The 18518-nt window shown below is 35.1% G+C and overlaps 1 protein-coding gene across 4 annotated transcripts in view; it reads left to right on the top strand.

Annotated features, from left to right (window-relative positions):
• The window catches only part of VWA8 (von Willebrand factor A domain containing 8), a 424992-nt gene that overhangs the window by 14541 nt on the left and 391933 nt on the right, over positions 1–18518 (top strand). The gene's annotated exons all lie outside the window — the stretch shown is intronic.

Below are 18518 nucleotides of genomic sequence, written 5' to 3'. Positions count from 1 at the left end.
TGTTTAGATTAATGGTAACTTAGTTTCAATAGTATATAAACTACTCCAAGGTAGCTCTGTTCCCTTCCACCTCCTTTGTGCTATTATTGTCATACAAACTGTATCTTTATACATTAAAAGTTTATCAGCACAGTTTTATAATTATTGCTTTATGAAGTTTTTAAAATCAGGTAGAAGAAAAGAGTTACAAACAAAAATAGGCTTACGTTGTCATTATCATTTATCTATGTAGTTCCCTTTACTGATAATCTTTATTTCTTCATGTGGATTTGAGTTACTGTCTAGTGTGCTTTCATTTCAGCTTAAAGGAAGGATTCCCTTTAGTAAGTATCTTCTAGATGGGTAGGTTTGCTAGTGGTGAATTATCACTTTTTTTTTTTTTTAATTTGGAAATGTCTTCATTTCTCCTTTGTATTTTGAAGGATAATTTTACTGGAAATAGAATTCTTGGTTGACAGGTTTTTTTTTTCAGCACTTTGAATATGTCTTCTTATTGTTTGTGGACTTCCTAGTTTTTGAAAAGAAGTCAGTTATCAATCTTAGCAAGGTCCTTTTTATATGATAAGTCAGTTTTTCTCTGCTGTCAAGATTCTGTCTTCAGCTTTTTGATAGTTTGACTGTGGATGTGTCTAAGCGCAGATTTCTTTGAATTTACGCTCTTTTGAGTTTGTTGAGCTTCTTGGGATGTGCAAATTAATGTTTTTCATCGAAGTTGGCAAAATTTTGGCTATTATTTTTCATTATTATTTATTTATTCTCTTTTCTCTCTCTCCTTCTAGGACTCCCATTATATTTGATAGGTTTGATGATGCCCTACAAGTCTGTGAGACTCAGTTCATTTTTCTTTATAATTTCTTCTTTCTGTTCCTTAGATTGGATCATCTCAACTGACTAATCTTCAAGTTTGCTGATTCCTTCCTCTGCCTGCTCACATTTGTTGTTGAGCCCCTCTGGTTAATTTAATCAGAGTTTTCAAGTTCATAATTTTTATTTGGATCTTGTTTTATAATTTCTCTTTATTGGTACTCTGTTTCATGAGACATTGTTGTCATACTTTACTTCTTTAGACATGATTTCTTTTAATTCTTTGAATGTATTTGTGGTAGCTGATTTAAAGTGTTTTTCTACTTAGTCAAATGTCTGGCTTACTCAGAGATAGTTTTTATTGACTCCTTTTTTCTGTATGTATGAGCCATACTCTCCTATTTATTTCTTATAATTTTGTTGTTATTGAAAGTGGACATTTTAAATAGTATAATCTCTCCTTCCCAGGCTTTGTGGTTGCTCCTTGTGTTGCTGCTTTTTTTTTAGTGACGTTCCTACTCTATTTCTTTAAAGCCTGTGTTCTTTGTCATGCCTTGTTAGCTTAGTGGTCAGCTGATGTTTGAATGGAGATTTCTTTAATGCCTTGAATCAATAAGTCTCTTGGCTTTCCCCGAGAGTCTGTGTGTGCAAGTTGGGCATGATTTCAGTGCTCCATAGATAGCTTACAATTGTGCCTCAACCTTTTCTTTCTGCTTGTGTGGACCCTCAAGTTTAGTGGAAGGCGAGAGATTAGGCCCTTCTCAGGATTTTCCTGAATATATGCATGGCCTTCCAGATTCCTAGGCATACACTGAAGCTTTTCAAAGCCTTCTGTGAACATCTCATTTTCAGTTTTTGTTTTTGTCTTTAAAGTTTTTTGGTTGTCCTCTTGTTAGCTCCAACTGGTTTTGCTGCCTCAGGCAGCTGTGATGTTAAACAATTGTTGATTTTTTTTGACAAATGCCCCGAGTTAGTGCTGTTTGCATACAGTAGCTCGGAGTACATCAAATAAAGACAAATTCTAAAAATGGAGCATTTCAGGGAGCTGCCAGACAGGTCAAGTAGGGATAGTTTTCTGGGGATGAGGCTTTTGAGGAGCTTCTGTATAGTTCTGTTCACTTAAGTGACTTCCAGGCTGCTGGTTTTCACCATGATTATGGACAGTTTGTTGTAAAACAATTGGGCTCACACCTGTAATCCTAGCACTTTGGGAGGCTAAGGTGGGATGATCGCTTGAGGCCAGGAGTTCGAGACCAGCTTGGGCAACATAGTGAGACACTAAGACCCTGTTTCTACAAAAAATAAAATATTGTTTTTTATTGTGGTTGAGGCTGCAGCGAGCCATGATTGTGCAACTGCATGCCTCCTGCCTGAACAACAGAGTGAGACCTTGTCTCAATAAAAGAAAAAAGAAAAGAAAAACAAAGATAATGACAGAGCTAGTAGGAACATGGGGATGGGGTTAGGGCAAATTAACCCCTTTTCTTACATAAATGCATATGAGATTGTTGAAAACTTTTTGATTTCCAGAGTTCTGAAGAAGTTGAGTTTGACAATTTATGCCATTATTATTTTTTTTTTAAGAAGGAATGAATTTTCAGAGGTCCTTACTCTATTCCAGTAATGCCTGTCCTCTCACTGTGGTTTATTTATTATTATTATTATTATTATTATTATTATTATTTTTTTTTTTTGAGACAGAGTCTTGCTCTGTCGCCCAGGCTGGAGTGCAATGGCTCAGTCTCGGCTCACTGCAGCCTCTGCCTCCCAGGTTCAAGCGATTCTCCTACCTCAGCCTCCCAAGTAGCTGGGATTACAGGCTCACGCCACATCGCCCAGCTAATTTTTGTATTTTTTTTAGTAGAGACAGGGTTTTACCCTGTTGGCCCAGGCTGGTCTTGAACTCCTGACCTCAGGTGATCCACCCGCCTTGGCCTCCGAAAGTGCTGGTATTACGGGCATGGGCTACTGCACCCAGCCTCACTGTGGTTTAAGTTTGCATTTCTCTGATGAACAGTGATGTACAAGATATTTTTCTGTGCTTATTGGCCATTTGTATTTCTACTTTTGTGAAGTATATGTTAAAGTCAGTTGCCCATTAAAAAAAATTGAGTTGTCTGCCTTTTTATTATTGAGTTGCAAAAGTTTTTTATGTATTATGGATCCAAGTACTCTGTCATGTATAAGTATTATGAATACTTTTTGTCAATCTATTTGCTTAGTCATTTTCTCATTGATATCTTTTGGTTGGCAGAAAGTTTGATTACACATAATTTATTGATTATTTATTTTTTAAAGTTAGTGCTCATTGTGTCAGAAATCTTGGCCTACACCAAGATTGTAAAGACATTCTGTGTTTTTTTCCTAAGAATTTTATAGTTCTGCTTTGTTTTAAAAGTATAGGTCTATTACATCTCTCCTTCTAAATTTATGGGCACCATTTTTTTCATAATATAGCCTTTATTAGTAAATATCTGAGAATCTGTAGTGATTAGTGATATCTGTAGAATCTATAGTGATAATTCTCTATTTTGTTCCTGATACTGGAAATTTGTATTTGTGTTTTTTCCTTTTCTTTTTAATTAGTCTTACTGTGGGTTTATCAGTGCTAATAACTTTTCAAGGAAACAGCTTTTGACTATTGATTTTTTTCTGTTGCTTGTCCATTTGTTATTTCATTGATTTCCAAGCATTAATATTTATTTATTTTTATTTTAGTTCCTCTTCTAATGCCAGCTTCACAAACTATGGCAAACCTGGGGCCAAAGAGGTCTGTGAAAATCTCTTTGCTGTATAGCTGCCAGATTTTTGGAATGCTGGGGAATTCTCTTTGCTATTCAGTCTTTTATTCTGCTTGCTGCAACTCAACTGTCTCTTGTGGTGTTGTACTGCCCTCAGCCTCCAGAGGCCACTTCAGTGAAGGTGGAGAGTGCTTCTGAGGGATTTATCTCAGCTATCTGGCCCCAGTACCATCCTTCAGGAACTGCTGTCTTGCACTGGATAAAGACCTGGAGTGCCTAGGAGGAATCTCTGTCACCTCTTCTCTCCTACCACTGGCCTTTTAGTGGGATGTTGCCTTGCACTAGGGAAAGGTCCAGCATGCTTCAGGAAGAATATGTCTCAGCTCCTGCCCTGTATTTGGTCTGTAGTATACATCCCTGTGTACTTGTAAGGACTGTTGGGAAGGAGTAGGTGGGTGGATGCAGGTTTTCTCTGTGGCTGGGACTTCTCAGTACATTATGTCTGCCCATGCGTGGCCATTATAAGTTTGCCGAAAGTTCAGTTTGTTTCTCCTGACACGTCTATGACAGATTGTTTCTCCTCCTGCCATTCTACCGGGGTGAAAGTTAGCTGCGGGTCTATTCTTACCTTGAAAAGGCTCAGTCTTTTCTAGAATTTAGTTCACGTAGGCTTCTTTGTTTTCTTAGCTGTATGATGAGTTTTAGGAAACTGTGATTTTTATAGATTAGCTGGTTTATTCTGGTTGTTAGTTTGGAAATAAAATTCTCTTGCAACTCATTTCATCCTAACTAGAATTGGGAGTTGGGAATATTTATTTTTAATATTCATTATTTAATGGTTATGCCCAATTGTATTATTTTAATTTGGTTTTCTTTTCCCGAGGTAAGACTAATGACATAAATTCTTCAAGAAGTTGTTATACTTGTCTGGAGAAAAATTAACAAAACAGATGTATAATAACTTACATGCCATGGGCACATGATAATTGGGGGAAAAAGGGCACTTTTCCTGCTTTCTGGGTCTTCTCTTATTATGAGTGTAGCTAATGTTTTACAATAAACTTGAGAGGCAAGGGATAATATCCAGTCTTGACAGACAATAAGAAAACTTTTATGTAATTTGAGTTCTGTAGGAAAATGATTGCTGGGGTGGAAATTATGTTTAAAATTTTGGCTGTACTACTTTCTAGCAGTGCCAGTTTCTGCAGGTTATTTCACTGCTCTGAGCCTCCTTGACTATATAGGGGTGATTGTTTCAACTTCACAGATATATTATAATGATTAAATCAAATAGTGTATGTGAAACGTGTAGGATACTGCCTGGTGCTTAGTGCTCAATAAATGTGGTTGTCCACACAGCCATTCTTCCAGTCTCCTGATTCTTGTTCCTTTTCGTTTTCCATTATTCCATGCCTGTGACACTGTTGAGTATGGGGATTACTAGGGGCTGCTATGATTATGCTTAAGAGATATGCTAAAAACATTTTAGTCTTCATTTAGTCTTTTTCTTAATAAATAAATTCTGTATACATTTCATCTAAATTTGATTTTTAATTTAGGTTGTTTGCAGGATTACAAATGGCTGTAGGCTTTTCAAATAAGCTTCAATTTCCTTCAGAGATCAAATATACTGTGTTTGCAGTGTAGCAAGAATGTTGGCATTTTCAGTCTCACCTAGAGGTGAAGCATTGTCATTGCCTGATAGCATTCAACAGAGGATAGCATTAGCCATTCCTTCTTTTAGCTTCTAAGGTGCCGTATTATATCTGGGGTCAGCTGAAGTACTTGTCATAGTCACAAATGCTTAATTATATTGGGAATCTTCTTAAGTGAGAGAATTCACAGTATTATCTATATTAGCTTTAAGGATTTAATAGATCGTAGCAATAATACATACTTTAAAAGCATAGGCTTTGAGTGACTGTATTTTAGTATTTTGCAAATGACTGAGGGGCAATACAGTGGCTGGCTGAGAGCAAGTCATCAAAGGACCTCCAAAAATCACCACATTTTCTTGTTTACATACTTTTATTATAGTTTTCATTCATCCCTTAGATAATCAAAACTTTTTGTTTGTTTTTTGTTATTAGTAGCTTGCTCTTTGAAATTTACCTGAAGAGTTAATGTTGAAAGTAGTTGGATAGCTTGTAGACCCAATTTGCGTTTTCTATTCTTGCTATTCATTCATCATTATTCCTACCATAATCACAATAGAAGTATTCCTCATCTATTAACCTTTGTACATCAAGATGATGATGGTACCATATGTTTTATCCAGTAGTAAATTGTTGCGTTGTTTCTACTAATCTTATTATGAGCAACTGTGTCCATTTGTAAGAAAAAGTCAGCTAAGGGTTTGATGAACATGAAGTAAGAGAAGTGACTGAGCTACATCAGCCAAAATCTTTAGCCACACATGCATTATGCAGTTGCTACATATTGATTAGACAGGTAAATTGTCCTGCATAATACAACATGTTTTTGTGCATTCATTTACTGTATTGTTTTCAAATATTGTATTTGTTGAACTTTTTCTTCCTCTCTCAGGGACTGTTTCCAAAATGTGTGAATTATAGTTCTTTGGCTTCACTGTGGCTGTTACTTGATTGATTAGAGATTATGGCTTTGGATTATGAGAGAATTTTGATGGGCTTTTTTTTTTTCTGTTTTGGAGTTAAAAAAGTATTTTAAAGTACTTTGGCGATGGTGTTTTGTTGAAGTTTGATACCCTCTTACTTTTCTTCCTGTATTTATGCTTTGATTTACCTAATTCTAAAAAGATTATTGCTTTTTAGCTATTTAATATTTTCAAGTGAAACATAAAATGATAGACTTTCGTTGAAGAAAGGGACTTGAGCAATTATTCTCCTCTCTGAAACTTTCAGTTCATAGCCAGGAAAGTAGGACCAGAGAAGGAGGTCAGAAGACTGATTAATTAGTAGCAAAGCCCAGATTTCCTGACTTCAGTTTGGTTTTCCTTTTACAGTCTGCCACAATGTCTCCAGCTATTTACTAGCTACTCTTGATTTTCCTGAGAATAAGTCCTGGAATGAGAAGAACACTGTGTTAGAAAATTCTTTTGGAATTTGAAAGTGTGAAAGATTATTGAAAAATACTGAATTACTTGAGGCATGACAGTGCTATTTTATTTCTATCTTTATCAAATTTATTGTTTAGAGCAGAGAATCACTATTATCTTACAGTAATGAAGAAATAATAAAAATCACAATGTTGAAATATGAACCCTGATATTCATATTTAAAATTTAATGGAATGGTAGAAATCCTGCTAAGTGGCTGATGCTTAAGACTAGAAATATTCTTAGCTGGAAATCTAAACTTCAGTGCAAAACTACACAAAAGCAGTATTATCTCATCAAAGTAAAATTTCTTAATTCATTGACCACCTGAAATAATAAATATGTATAGTCTACAGGTAGCTGTCAACTTCTCTTTTGAATTGCTTCTGTCTTCACAGCATTGGGCACAGCAGGACATCTTCCCCCACTGCAGCATCTAGCATGTGGCACATCATAGACATGAGAGTTGGATTACTCTTCAGTTTTTTTTTTTTTTATGTTCTAGGTCTTGTTACCTCCTGCCTTGATTATTATAACTTCCATTTATCATCTTAGTCCCGAGTCTCTCACCTGTAAGTGTTGAAGTGGATAAATGCTTTTTTACTTTTCTGTGTGAAAACGGAATCTTAAGGCTTAGATGAATTTGGCAATTTTTAAAAAGGGATTCTTTCATGCTTTTGTGCTTGAAGTTAAACTATATTGTATCAAAAATGATATTTCTTCCAGGGTTTGCCTTATGAGGTTGTGCTCCAGCATAGCAAGTTTTCAATAGATAACTTTCAACCTGACCTCAGAGTTATATTTCTGCTTGCTTATGTAATCTTGTTGCAGTTGATAGACCAATTATATATGAGGCCATTTAAGGTTTACTGGACACACTGAACTCTTATCCAAGCAATTAGGGCCCACAAAGATTTCTGTACGAATTACAACATTGTGCTTTTAAATGGTGGGTTTTGACATAAAATCCACAGGAGGAGAATTTTTTCCTTTAGTTTGTAAATAATTTTGAGGTTTGAGGAATTCATCAGTGTCATAAATGATAGCATGGAAAAACTGATTTGTGTGTAAATATAGATAATATAGAACATCATTGCAGCTATTTGTCAATTTTAGTGAATTAGTGACAAAAATTACGCAAAACTTCACTGGGAAAGTGTTACCTAAGAGTCCCTTACTTAATAGAGTTAGAGCTTGGGAAAAAAATCAAAGATGCAGGGCTGCCACTGCTTAAGATCTGCCTTATTTTCAATAGTTGGACTAATTGCCTCTCATTATGAAAGAATTTTCTTTGAGAAAAGGGTTACCTTTGAGATTTCTTTAGATTTTTTTTTTTTTTTTTTTTTTTTTTGAGACGGAGTCTCACTCTGTCACTCAGGCTGGAGTGCAGTGGTGCAATCTGGGCTCACTGCAACCTCCGCCTCCTGGGTTCAAGCGATCCTCCTGCCTCAGCCTCCTGAGTAGCTGGGACTACAGGCACGTGCCACTACGCCTGGCTAATTTTTGTGTTTTTAGTAGAGATGGGGTTTCGCCATGTTGGCCAGGCTGGTCTCAAACTCCTGACCTCATGATCTGCCCGCCTTGGCCTCCCAAAGTGTTGGGATTGCAGGCGTGAGCCACCGCACCTGGCCTAGATGTATTTTTAAGAATAGAGTCCTTAAAAGGAAGAGGCTCATCAACGTTTAAAGCCCTTGAATGTGTTCTGAAGTATCCTGTAGAGTCTCTATAGCAATCTTTATCCAGTGTGCCTACTTTTTCTTTTATCTTCTTTTTCCCAGGCACCATATTCAAGAAGGATTCAATATTTTTGATGCATTTTATTACTTTTTTTTTTTTTTTAAAGAGACTGAGTCTCACCCTGTCACCCAGGCTGAAGTGCAGTGGTGATCTCGGCTCACTGCAACCTCTGCCTCCCAGGTTCAAGTGATTCTCCTGCCTCAGCCTCCCCAGTAGCTGGGATTACAGACGTGTGCCACCATGTCCGGCTAATTTTTGTATTTTTGTAGAGTCAGGGTTTCACCGTCTTGGCCAGGCTGATCTCAAACTTGTGACCTCAGGTGATCTGCCCACCTTGTTGTCCCAAAGTGCTGGGATTACGGGCGTGAGCCACCATGGCTGGCTGCATTTCATTACTTTTTATTTTCTGCTTAATTCCTCTTGTTGCTTTCTGCAGCTTTCATTGCAGATGTATAATTTTAAAAATTAATTTATTTTTTAATTGACAAAAATTGTATATACAGTTATGTGTTGTTTAACGACAGGGTTGTCTTCTGAGAAATGCATCATTAAGTGATTTTGTTGATCCTTGTAACATCACAGTGTGTACTTACACAAACCTACATGGTATAACTCAGGGGTCCAGTACTGGTCTGTGGCCTATTAGAAACAAGGCTGCACAACAGGATGTGAGCAGCAGGCAAGCGATCAAAGCTTCATCTGTATTTACAGCTGCCCTCCCTTGCTTGCATTACCACCTGAGATCCGCCTCCTGTCAGATCAGAGGTGACATTAGATTCTTATAGGAGAACAAACCCTACTGGGAACTGTGCATGCAATGGATCTAGGTTGCACGCTCCTTATGAGAACTTAATGCCTGATGATCTCTCACTGTCTCCCATCACCCCCAGATGGGACTGTCTAGTTGCAAGAAAACAAGCTCAGAGCTCCCACTGATTCTACATTATGGTGAGTTGTAGAATTATTTAATTATATATTGCAATGTAATATTAAGAGAAATAAAGTGCACAATAAATGTAATGCATTTGAATCATCCTGAAACCATTCCCCTCCCCCTAGTCTGTGGAAAAATTATCTTCCCTGGTATCAAAAAGGTTAGTGACTGCTGGTATAGCCTACTAAACACCTAGACTATATGGTACAGCCTATCGTTCCTAGGGTACAAACCTATACAGCATGTTACTGTACTGAATACCGTAGACAGTTGTAACACAATTGTTACACAATGGTAGGTATTTGTGTATTGAAACATTGAAAAGGTAATGCATTAACTACAGTGTTATGACACTATGACATCACTAGGTGATAGGAATATTTCAATTCCAGCATAATCTTATGGGACCATCATCTAATATGCAATCCATCATTGCCTGGAATGTCATTATGCGGTACATGACTGTATTTATGGTGTACAACATGTTTTGATATATGTATATATTATGGAAGGGCTAAATCAAGCTAATTAACATGTCTGTTACCTCACATAGTTATCTTTTTTGTGGTGAGAACATTTAAAATCTATTCTCTTAGCCATTTTCAAGTATGCAATACATTGTTAATAACTATAGTCACTATATTGTACGATAGATCTTTTGAAGTTATTTCTCCTAACTGAAATTTTGTATCCTTCAACCAACATCTCCCCAATGCCCTCTACTCCCAGATGTACAATTTTCGAGCTATGTAATGTGCTAAATAGGCTTCTGTGGATCCATGTGGCAATTTAGTCACCATTAAAGACATTGTTTAAATGAGAAAATGAATTCAAATAGTAAACCCCAACTTAAAAATCACATTTTTAATGCCTGTATAACACAAATGATAGAGAAATAACACACTTAATATACAAGTATCTCTTGTAAATTGATGAGAAAAACCATGTGATCCAATAGAAAATAAATGAAGGATTTAAACAGGCACAACATAAAAGGAAATTCAAATGACCAATAAACATGTGAACGTGTCTTCTAACCCTGCTTAATAGCTAGAGAGATGGAAATTATATAGCAGATTGCAAACTTTCATACATCACTTGGGCCAAAATTTAAAAATATCATAATGTCCAATACCTATGTAGTTTCAGGGAAATGGCATTTTCATACATTGCTGGGAGAAATATGAGTTCATATGACTTCTTTAGAAAGTAATATTGGAGTAGCGATTAAAATAAAAAGTACATCTTCTGACATCTTTTTTATGCTCTATCCATTAAGAAAAAAATCAGTACCTAAAAAAGTATAAATGTACACATTATGTATTACAGCATTTTGGTGTTTGTGGTAGAGACAAAAACTAGAAGCAACCTGAGTCTATCAGTGGAGGAGCTGTTGAATAAATTATTGTATACCCACATAATGGAATCTTCTGTGGCTATTAAAAAAGAATAAATTAGACTTACATCTTTGTACCTAGAGAGTGTTATAGTTAAGCAAAATAGTACAGATTTCAGAGTGGCATATAAGATATGATACCACTATTATTAAAAAAAAAAACCTCAAACAATTTGAAACACCTTTACAGGTCTATTACCTGTCTGTCTGTGTTTAGAGAGAAGTGTGGGAGGAACACTGCAGGCTCTTAACATTGACTTCCTTGTAGGGCATTGGGTTAGGAGTGGGGCTTGAAAAAGACCATTTATATATTTTTCTTTTTACATTTTTGAATTTTTAAAATTATAGTAAGCATATATTACATTTGTAATTTTTAAAATAGCTAATAAAAACCTCATGTTTAAATGCAACTTTTATTAAAATAAAGAATACATCTATTATCAGTTCTAACCACTTTTTCTATGACCTGACCCACAAAAATAAGTTCATGCTTTATGTTTAAGAAATTTGGACTCATTTTATAGGATCTGAAAATTCTTGGTTCTTTTGAGATGTGCTCATAACAAAAGGTCATTCCTTGGTTTTATTTTATATTTGTGGTTGTCATTGTCATAAATATGACTAGCTATACTAAGCCTAACAAGTTGCCTTCAGCAAATTATAATTTAGCAATGCCTAATACATAAGCACTTTAGGGGGCCGAGCTGCAAGTTGAACTTTGGATATTAAATTGTGATCAACAGACCAGCCACACTATCCTGAGGTATGTCACCCATCATATATTGCTCCTTTCTGTGCGTGTCAGTTCTTTGCTTCCAGTATGGCTGTTATTACTTTGCAGTATGGTTTTTCAAAACATAAGTATAACTTTTTGTTCCTATTACAAATATAAAACATAATCAACATAAAAAACTTGGAAAACATTGAAAAACACAAAAGATAAAACCAAAATTGTCCGTAAGCCTAAATAGACACTATTAATATGATATGTAATTCTAATTTTTAAAAACAGTATTATTAGGTATAACTGACACACAATACACTGCACATATTTAGAATGTATAATTTGATAAGTTTTTATATATGTATATAACCAGGAAACATTACTGTAATCAAAATACTGATCAAATAAATTTATCTCCCCAAAAAGCTTACTTGTGCCTCTTTGTAATGTTTCCTGGTTCCTCCATTGCCTAGGAATCATTAATCTGCTTTGTAGATTTATTTGGATTTTCTAGAATTTTATATAAATGGAGTCATACAACACATATATACTTTTCTGTCTAGCTTTTATCACTCAGCATAATTATTTTGAGTTTTTTTCTTTCTGAGTGGTATTCCATTGTATGGGTATATTACAATTTGTTTCTATATCTACATGTTGGTAGACATTTGGGTTGTTATAGGCTCTTAGAAATAAAGCTGCTCTCAACATTGATGTACAAGTCTTTGTATGGACATAGGCTTTCTTTTTTCTTGTGTAAATACCTGCATCATGCGGTAGGTGTTTAACTTTTTATGAAATGCCATTCTGTTTTCCACAGTGGTTGTATCATTTTACATTTCCACCAGCAGTGTATCAGCGTTCCAGTTCCTCCATATTCTTGCCAGCTCTTGGTGTGGTCAGAGTTTTGAATTTTAACCATTAATATAGTTATGTAGTAGTATCTCACAGTGATTTTAAATTTTATTTCCTAGTGACTAAGGATGTTAGGCATCTATTTGTGTGTTTATTTATCATCTTTATATCTTTGGTGAAGTGTCTGGTCAAATCTTTGCCTACATTTTGGGTGGGCTGTTTGTGTGTTTTTTTTTTTGAGTTGCTTTTTCTTTATATATTCTGGATATAAGGACTTTATCAGATATAAGATATGCAAATATTTTATTCTAGTCTATGGCTTATCTTTTTATTCTCCTAATAGTGTTCTCTGAAGAGCAGGAGTTTTAAATTTTAATGAAGTCCAACTTATTAAGTTTTTCCTTTTATGGATTATGCTTTTGGTGTCACCTAAGAAATCCTAAAAAATCTTTGTTTAACCGAGGGTCACAAAGACTTCTTTTCTCATTTTTTTCTAGATGTTCTTGTACTTGTGCATTTTACATTTTTGTCCTTTTTTGAGTTAATTCTTGTATGTGGCATAGGGTATGGGTCAAAGTTTATTTTTTGCATATGTATATCCAGTTATTTCAGCTCCATTTGCTGACAAGACTATCCTTTCTTCACTGAATTGCCTTTGTAGTTATGTCAGAAGTCTGATATCTGTGTGTATTGTGAGTCTGTTTTTAGACATTGATCTATTTTTCTGTCTTGACATCAGTGCCTCACTGTTTTGACTACTGTAGCTTTACAATTAGTCTGGAAATAGATAATGTTAGTTCTCCATCGTTGTTCTTTTAAAAAGTTGTTTTGGTTATTCTAAGTTCTTTGCATCTATATGTGATTTGTAATCAACTTGTCAATTTATAAAACAACAAAAAAGCCTGCTGGGATTTTTAATGAGGATTCCATTAAATCTGTAGATCATTTTGGAGATAATTGCTATCTTCATATTACTGAAACTTCTAACTCATGAACAAGATATATTTCTCTGTTTAGATCTTTAATTTCTCTCAGCAATGTTGTATTGTTTTCAGCGTACAGGTCTTGCATATGTTTTGTCAGCTTTATGCTTTGAGTATTTCATACTTTTTGATGTTATTGTAAACGATATTGTCTTTTTAACTTAAACATAGAAGTACAGTTGATTTTTGTATACTAATCTTGAATCTTGAGGCTGTGCAAAACTCACTTATTAGTTCTAGAGCTTGTTTGTAGATTGCATCACATTTTCTATGTAACAATCATGTCTATAAATAAAGACAGCTCTACTTTTTCCTTTCCAATCTGGATGCTTCTGATTTCTTTTATGTGTTTACCTTATTGCACTTGCTAAAATCTCTTTAATATGTAATTTATTATGTAAAACATTAAAATATGTTGAATAGAAGTTATGAGAGAGAATGTCTCATTCCGGATGTTGGGGGAAAGGATTTTTAGTCTTTCATTTTTAAGTAGGTTAGGTAAAGGTTTAGATGTTCTTTATCAAGTTAAGGAAGTTTTCTTCTATTCATAGTTTGCTTAGAGTTTTTAATCTGGAAGAGATGTTGGATGTCATCAAGTGCTTTTTCCGTGTCTTTTGATATGATCTTGTGTTTTTTTTCTTTTTCTTTTTTTTTTTTTTTTTTGTTTATTAATGTGGTGAATTACATTGATTGATTTTCAGATGTTAAGCTAACTTTTCAACTTCTCATTCCTGGGATAAGACCCTCTTGGTAACAATGTGTGAGTCTTTTTATATATTATTGGACTCAGTGTGTGAACATTTTGTTTAGGATTTGTACATCTCTATGAGGGATATTAATCTGCAGCTTTCCTTACTTGTCATGTCTTTGTCAGATTTTGATATGAGGGTAATACTGACCTCATAGAATGAATTGGGAATAATTTCCTCCTCTTCAATTTTCTGAATGAATTTGTATAAAATTGATATTTTTTCTTAAATGTTTGGTAGTATTCATCAGTGAAGCCATCTTGGCCCAGGGTTTTCTTTTCGGGAGGTTATTAACTGTAAATTCAGTTTCTTTCATAGATATAGTCATTCAAGTTATCCCTAATTGTGTCAACTAAAAAAGGAGCTGACTCTTTTAAGGACTTTGTTTATTTCTTCCAAGTTGTGGAATACATTAGCATAAGTGTTTTTTTTTTTAACAATATCCACTTATTATCCTTTTAATATCTGAAGTATCTGTATTTTCTGTCTGTCTCTCTCTCTCTCTCATTCATGATGTTGGTGAATTGTGTCTTCTGTCTCTTAATAATCTGACCAGAGATTTGTCAATTTTATTGTTAGTCTCAGAGAACAAGCTTTTGGTTTCATTCATTTTTCTTTGTGTTTTTGTTTTCTATTGCATTGATTTTTAAGCTATGATGAATATTATTTTCTTTCTTTCGATCTCATTTTCTCTTCTTTTTCTAGTCTCTTAAGACAGAAGCTGAAGCCATTAATTGGAAACACTTCAGTTTTCTCAGGATAGGCAATTAGTGCTGTAAAATTTTCCCCAAGTACAGCTTTAGTGGAATGCTAAAATTTTTGATACATTGTTTTCACTTTCATTCAGTTCAAAAAGCTTTGTAATTTCCCTTTTAATTTCTTCTTTGCCCATGTGTTAGTTTTTTTTTAAAATTTTGTATATGTAACATATAACATGATGTTATGGGATATATATATAGATAGTAAAATGGTTACTATAGTGAAGCAAATTAACATATCCATCATCTCACATAGTTACTCATTTTTTTTCGGTATGGCAAAAGCAGCTAAAAACTACTCATTTAGGAGGAATTCCAGTACAATTTCACAGTACAATTTTATTACTTATAGTCCTCATATTGTACATTAGATCTCTAGACTTGGTCATCTTACATATCTGCTCTTTAAATACTCTGACCTGTATCTCCCCATTTCCTACCCACCCCTACCCCTGGTAACCAGTGTTTTTTTTCTATATCTCTGTATTTTTGACTCCCCCTGCACCCCACTGCCCCAGCCAGATTCCACATGTAAGTGAGCTCATGTAGGGTTTTTGTTTGTTTGTTTGTTTGTTTTCCCTGGGTCTGGTTTATTTCTCTTAGCATAACGTCCTCCAGCTTCATTCATGTTGTGGCAAGTGGTAAGATTTCCTTCTTTTTAAAGGCTCAATAATAAATATTCTTTTTTTTCCACCTGAGACGGAGTCTCGCTCTGTCGCCCAGGCTGGAGTGCAGTGGCGCAATCTTGGCTCACTGCAACATTCGCCTCCCGGGTTCAAGCGATTCTCCTGCCTCAGCCTCCTGAGTAGCTGGGACTACAGGCATGCGCCACCATGCCCATCTAATTTTTGTATTTTTAGTAGAGACGGGGTTTCACCATGTTGGCCAGGGTGGTCTCAATCTCTTGACCTCGTGATCCGCCCGCCTCAGCCTCTTGAAGTGCTGGGATTACAGGCGTGAGCCACTGCGCCTGGCCTAAATATTCTATTGTATAGATATACAAGCTGACCATCCCTTATCTGAAATGCTTGGGACCAGAGTTATTTTGGATTTCAGATTTTTAAACATTTTTGAATATTTGCTTATACATAATGAGACATTGTGGGAATGGGACCCAGCTCTAAACACGAAGTCCAGTTGTGTTTAATGTATATCTTATACACGTAGCCTGAAGGTAGTTCTATTTTTCCTTTGGGGATGCTGAGTAAATTGGGTGTTGAATGCCTGCTTTTTGACTGCGACCTGTCACATGCAGTCAAATGTGTGGAATTTTTCACCTGTGGTGTCATGTTGACACTCAGAACATTTCAGATTTTAGAGTATTTTGAATTAATGATTTTGGGATTAGGGCTGCTCAACCTGTATCACGGTTTCTTTATTCATTTATCCATTGACATTTTGGTTGTTTCCATCTCTTTGCTATTGTGAATAGTGCTTCAACGAACATGGAGTACAGATATCTTTATGAGGTGATTTTATTTCCTTTGGGTATATATCCAGAAGAATTGCTGAGTCATATAGTATTTCTAGTTTTAATTTCTTTAGAAATGGCCACATTGTTTTCCATTATAGCTGTACCAATTTACGTGTCTACCAACAGTGTGCACTCTTTTCTCCACACCCTTGCCAACATTTATCTTTTGACTTTTTGATAATAGCCATGCTAACAAGCGTGAGGTGGTATCTCATTGTGGTTTTGATTTGTATTTCCCTGACTCCTGATTTAATGATGTTGAGCACCTTTTCATATACCTGTTGGCCATTTTTATACCTTCTTTGGAGAATTCAAATCGTTTGCCCATTTTTAAATTGGGTTGTTTTTCTACTATTGAATTACATGAATTCTTTATAAATTTGGATATTAGCCCCTCACCAGATATATGGATTGCAAATTTTTTTTCCTAATCAATAAGTTACCTTTTCATTTTGTTGATTGTTTTCTATGTTGTGCAAAAGATTTTTAGTTTAATGTAGTCTCACTTACTTGTTTTTGCTTTTGTAGTTTGAGCTTTTGGTTGAGATATCAAAAAAAAACATTGCCAAAGCCAACATCCAGGAGCTTTTTTCCTAGGAATTTTATATTTCAGGTCTTACATTTAGAGTTGATTTTTGTATATGGTATAGGAAAAAGGTCTGATTTCATTCTTTTGCATGTGGAAATCCAGTTTTCTCAGCACCATTTATTGAAGAGACTATCCTTTCCCCATTGTGTCCTTGAGGCCCTTGTCAAAAATTGGTTGACTATATATGTTTGAATTTATTTCTAGGCCCTTTCTTCTGTTATACTGGTCTATGTGTCTGGTTTTTTTTTTTTTTTTTTTTTCCAGTATCATACCTTTTTACAAACTGATACATACTAGTTGCACATATTTCTGGGGTAAGTGTGATATATTGATACACACATAATTTGTAACACAGGGCTGAGCGCAGTGGATCATGCCTGTAATCCCAGTACCTTGGGAGACCAAGGCAGGAGGATTGCTCTAGCCCAGGAGTTCAGTATCAGCCATGGCAACATAGTGAGGCCCTGTCTCTATAAAAAAATTAATTAGCCGGATGTGGTGGCACACACCTGTAGCCCCAGCTACTTGGGAGGCTGAGGTGGGAGGATTGCTTAAGCCTGGGAGGTTGAAACTGCAGTGAGCTATGATTGTGTCACTGCACTCCAGCCTGAGTGACAGAGCGAGACCCTATCTCAAAAAAAAAAAAAAAAATTTAAAGTCAAGAAGTGTGATGTTTCCAAGTTTGTTTTTATTTCTCAGAAATGTTGGCTATTTGAGATCTTTTGTATTTTTATACATATTTTAGGATTGTTCTTTCTATCTGTGAAGAATGCCATTGGGATTTTGAAAGGTATTGCATGGAATCTGTATACTGCTTTGGATAGTATATACATCTTCACAATATTAATGGACATGGGATATTTTCCATTTATTTGTGTCCCTTATGTTCCTTTTTATTCCTGAGGCATCTATTGTAATGTCTTTATTTTCACTTTTTATTTGAGTCTTCTCTTTTTTTTTTCCTTAGACAAGCTGAAGGTTTATCAGTTTTAATTTTTCAAAAAACCTCTTAGTTTTATTGATTCTCTCTATAGTTTTTCTGTTTTCTATTTGATTTATTTCTGTTATGATCTTTATTTCCTTTCTTCTGCTAACTTTGGGTTTAGTTCTTTTTTTTCGAGTTCTTGAGTCATAACGTTAAACTATTCAGAATCTTTAACGTAGGCATCTATTGCTATAAACTTCGCTCTTAGAACTGCTTTTGCTGCATCCCACGGGTTTTGGCATGCTGTGTTTCCATTGTCATTTGTCTCAAGATATTTTAAAATTTCCCTTTTGGTTTCTTCTTGGCCCAGTGGTTGTTCAAGAACATGTTGTTTAATTTTCACATATTTGTAAATTTTCCAGGATTCTTCCTGTTACTGTTTTCTAGTTTCATATCATTATGATCTGAAATGATACTAGATATGATTTCAGTTTTCTAAATCTGTTAAGACTTGTTTTCTGGCCTAACATGGACAATTTTGGAGACCATTTCATGGGTGCTAGAGATAAATATATATCCTGCTGATGTTGGATGAAACATTTCAAGTATGTCTGTTAGGTTTATTTGGTCTAAGGTGCAATTCAGACTCAGTATTTCCTTATCAATTTTCTGTCTGGTTGATATATCCTTTTTTGAAAATTGAGAATTGAAGTCCTCTATGATTATTGTATTGCTCACTATTTATCTCTTCATGTCCATTAATATTTGCT

The sequence above is a fragment of the Nomascus leucogenys genome, chromosome 5 (assembly GCF_006542625.1).
Source record: "Nomascus leucogenys isolate Asia chromosome 5, Asia_NLE_v1, whole genome shotgun sequence".
Classification (NCBI taxonomy): domain Eukaryota; kingdom Metazoa; phylum Chordata; class Mammalia; order Primates; family Hylobatidae; genus Nomascus; species Nomascus leucogenys.
This window is presented reverse-complemented; position numbering and strand designations above follow the sequence as displayed.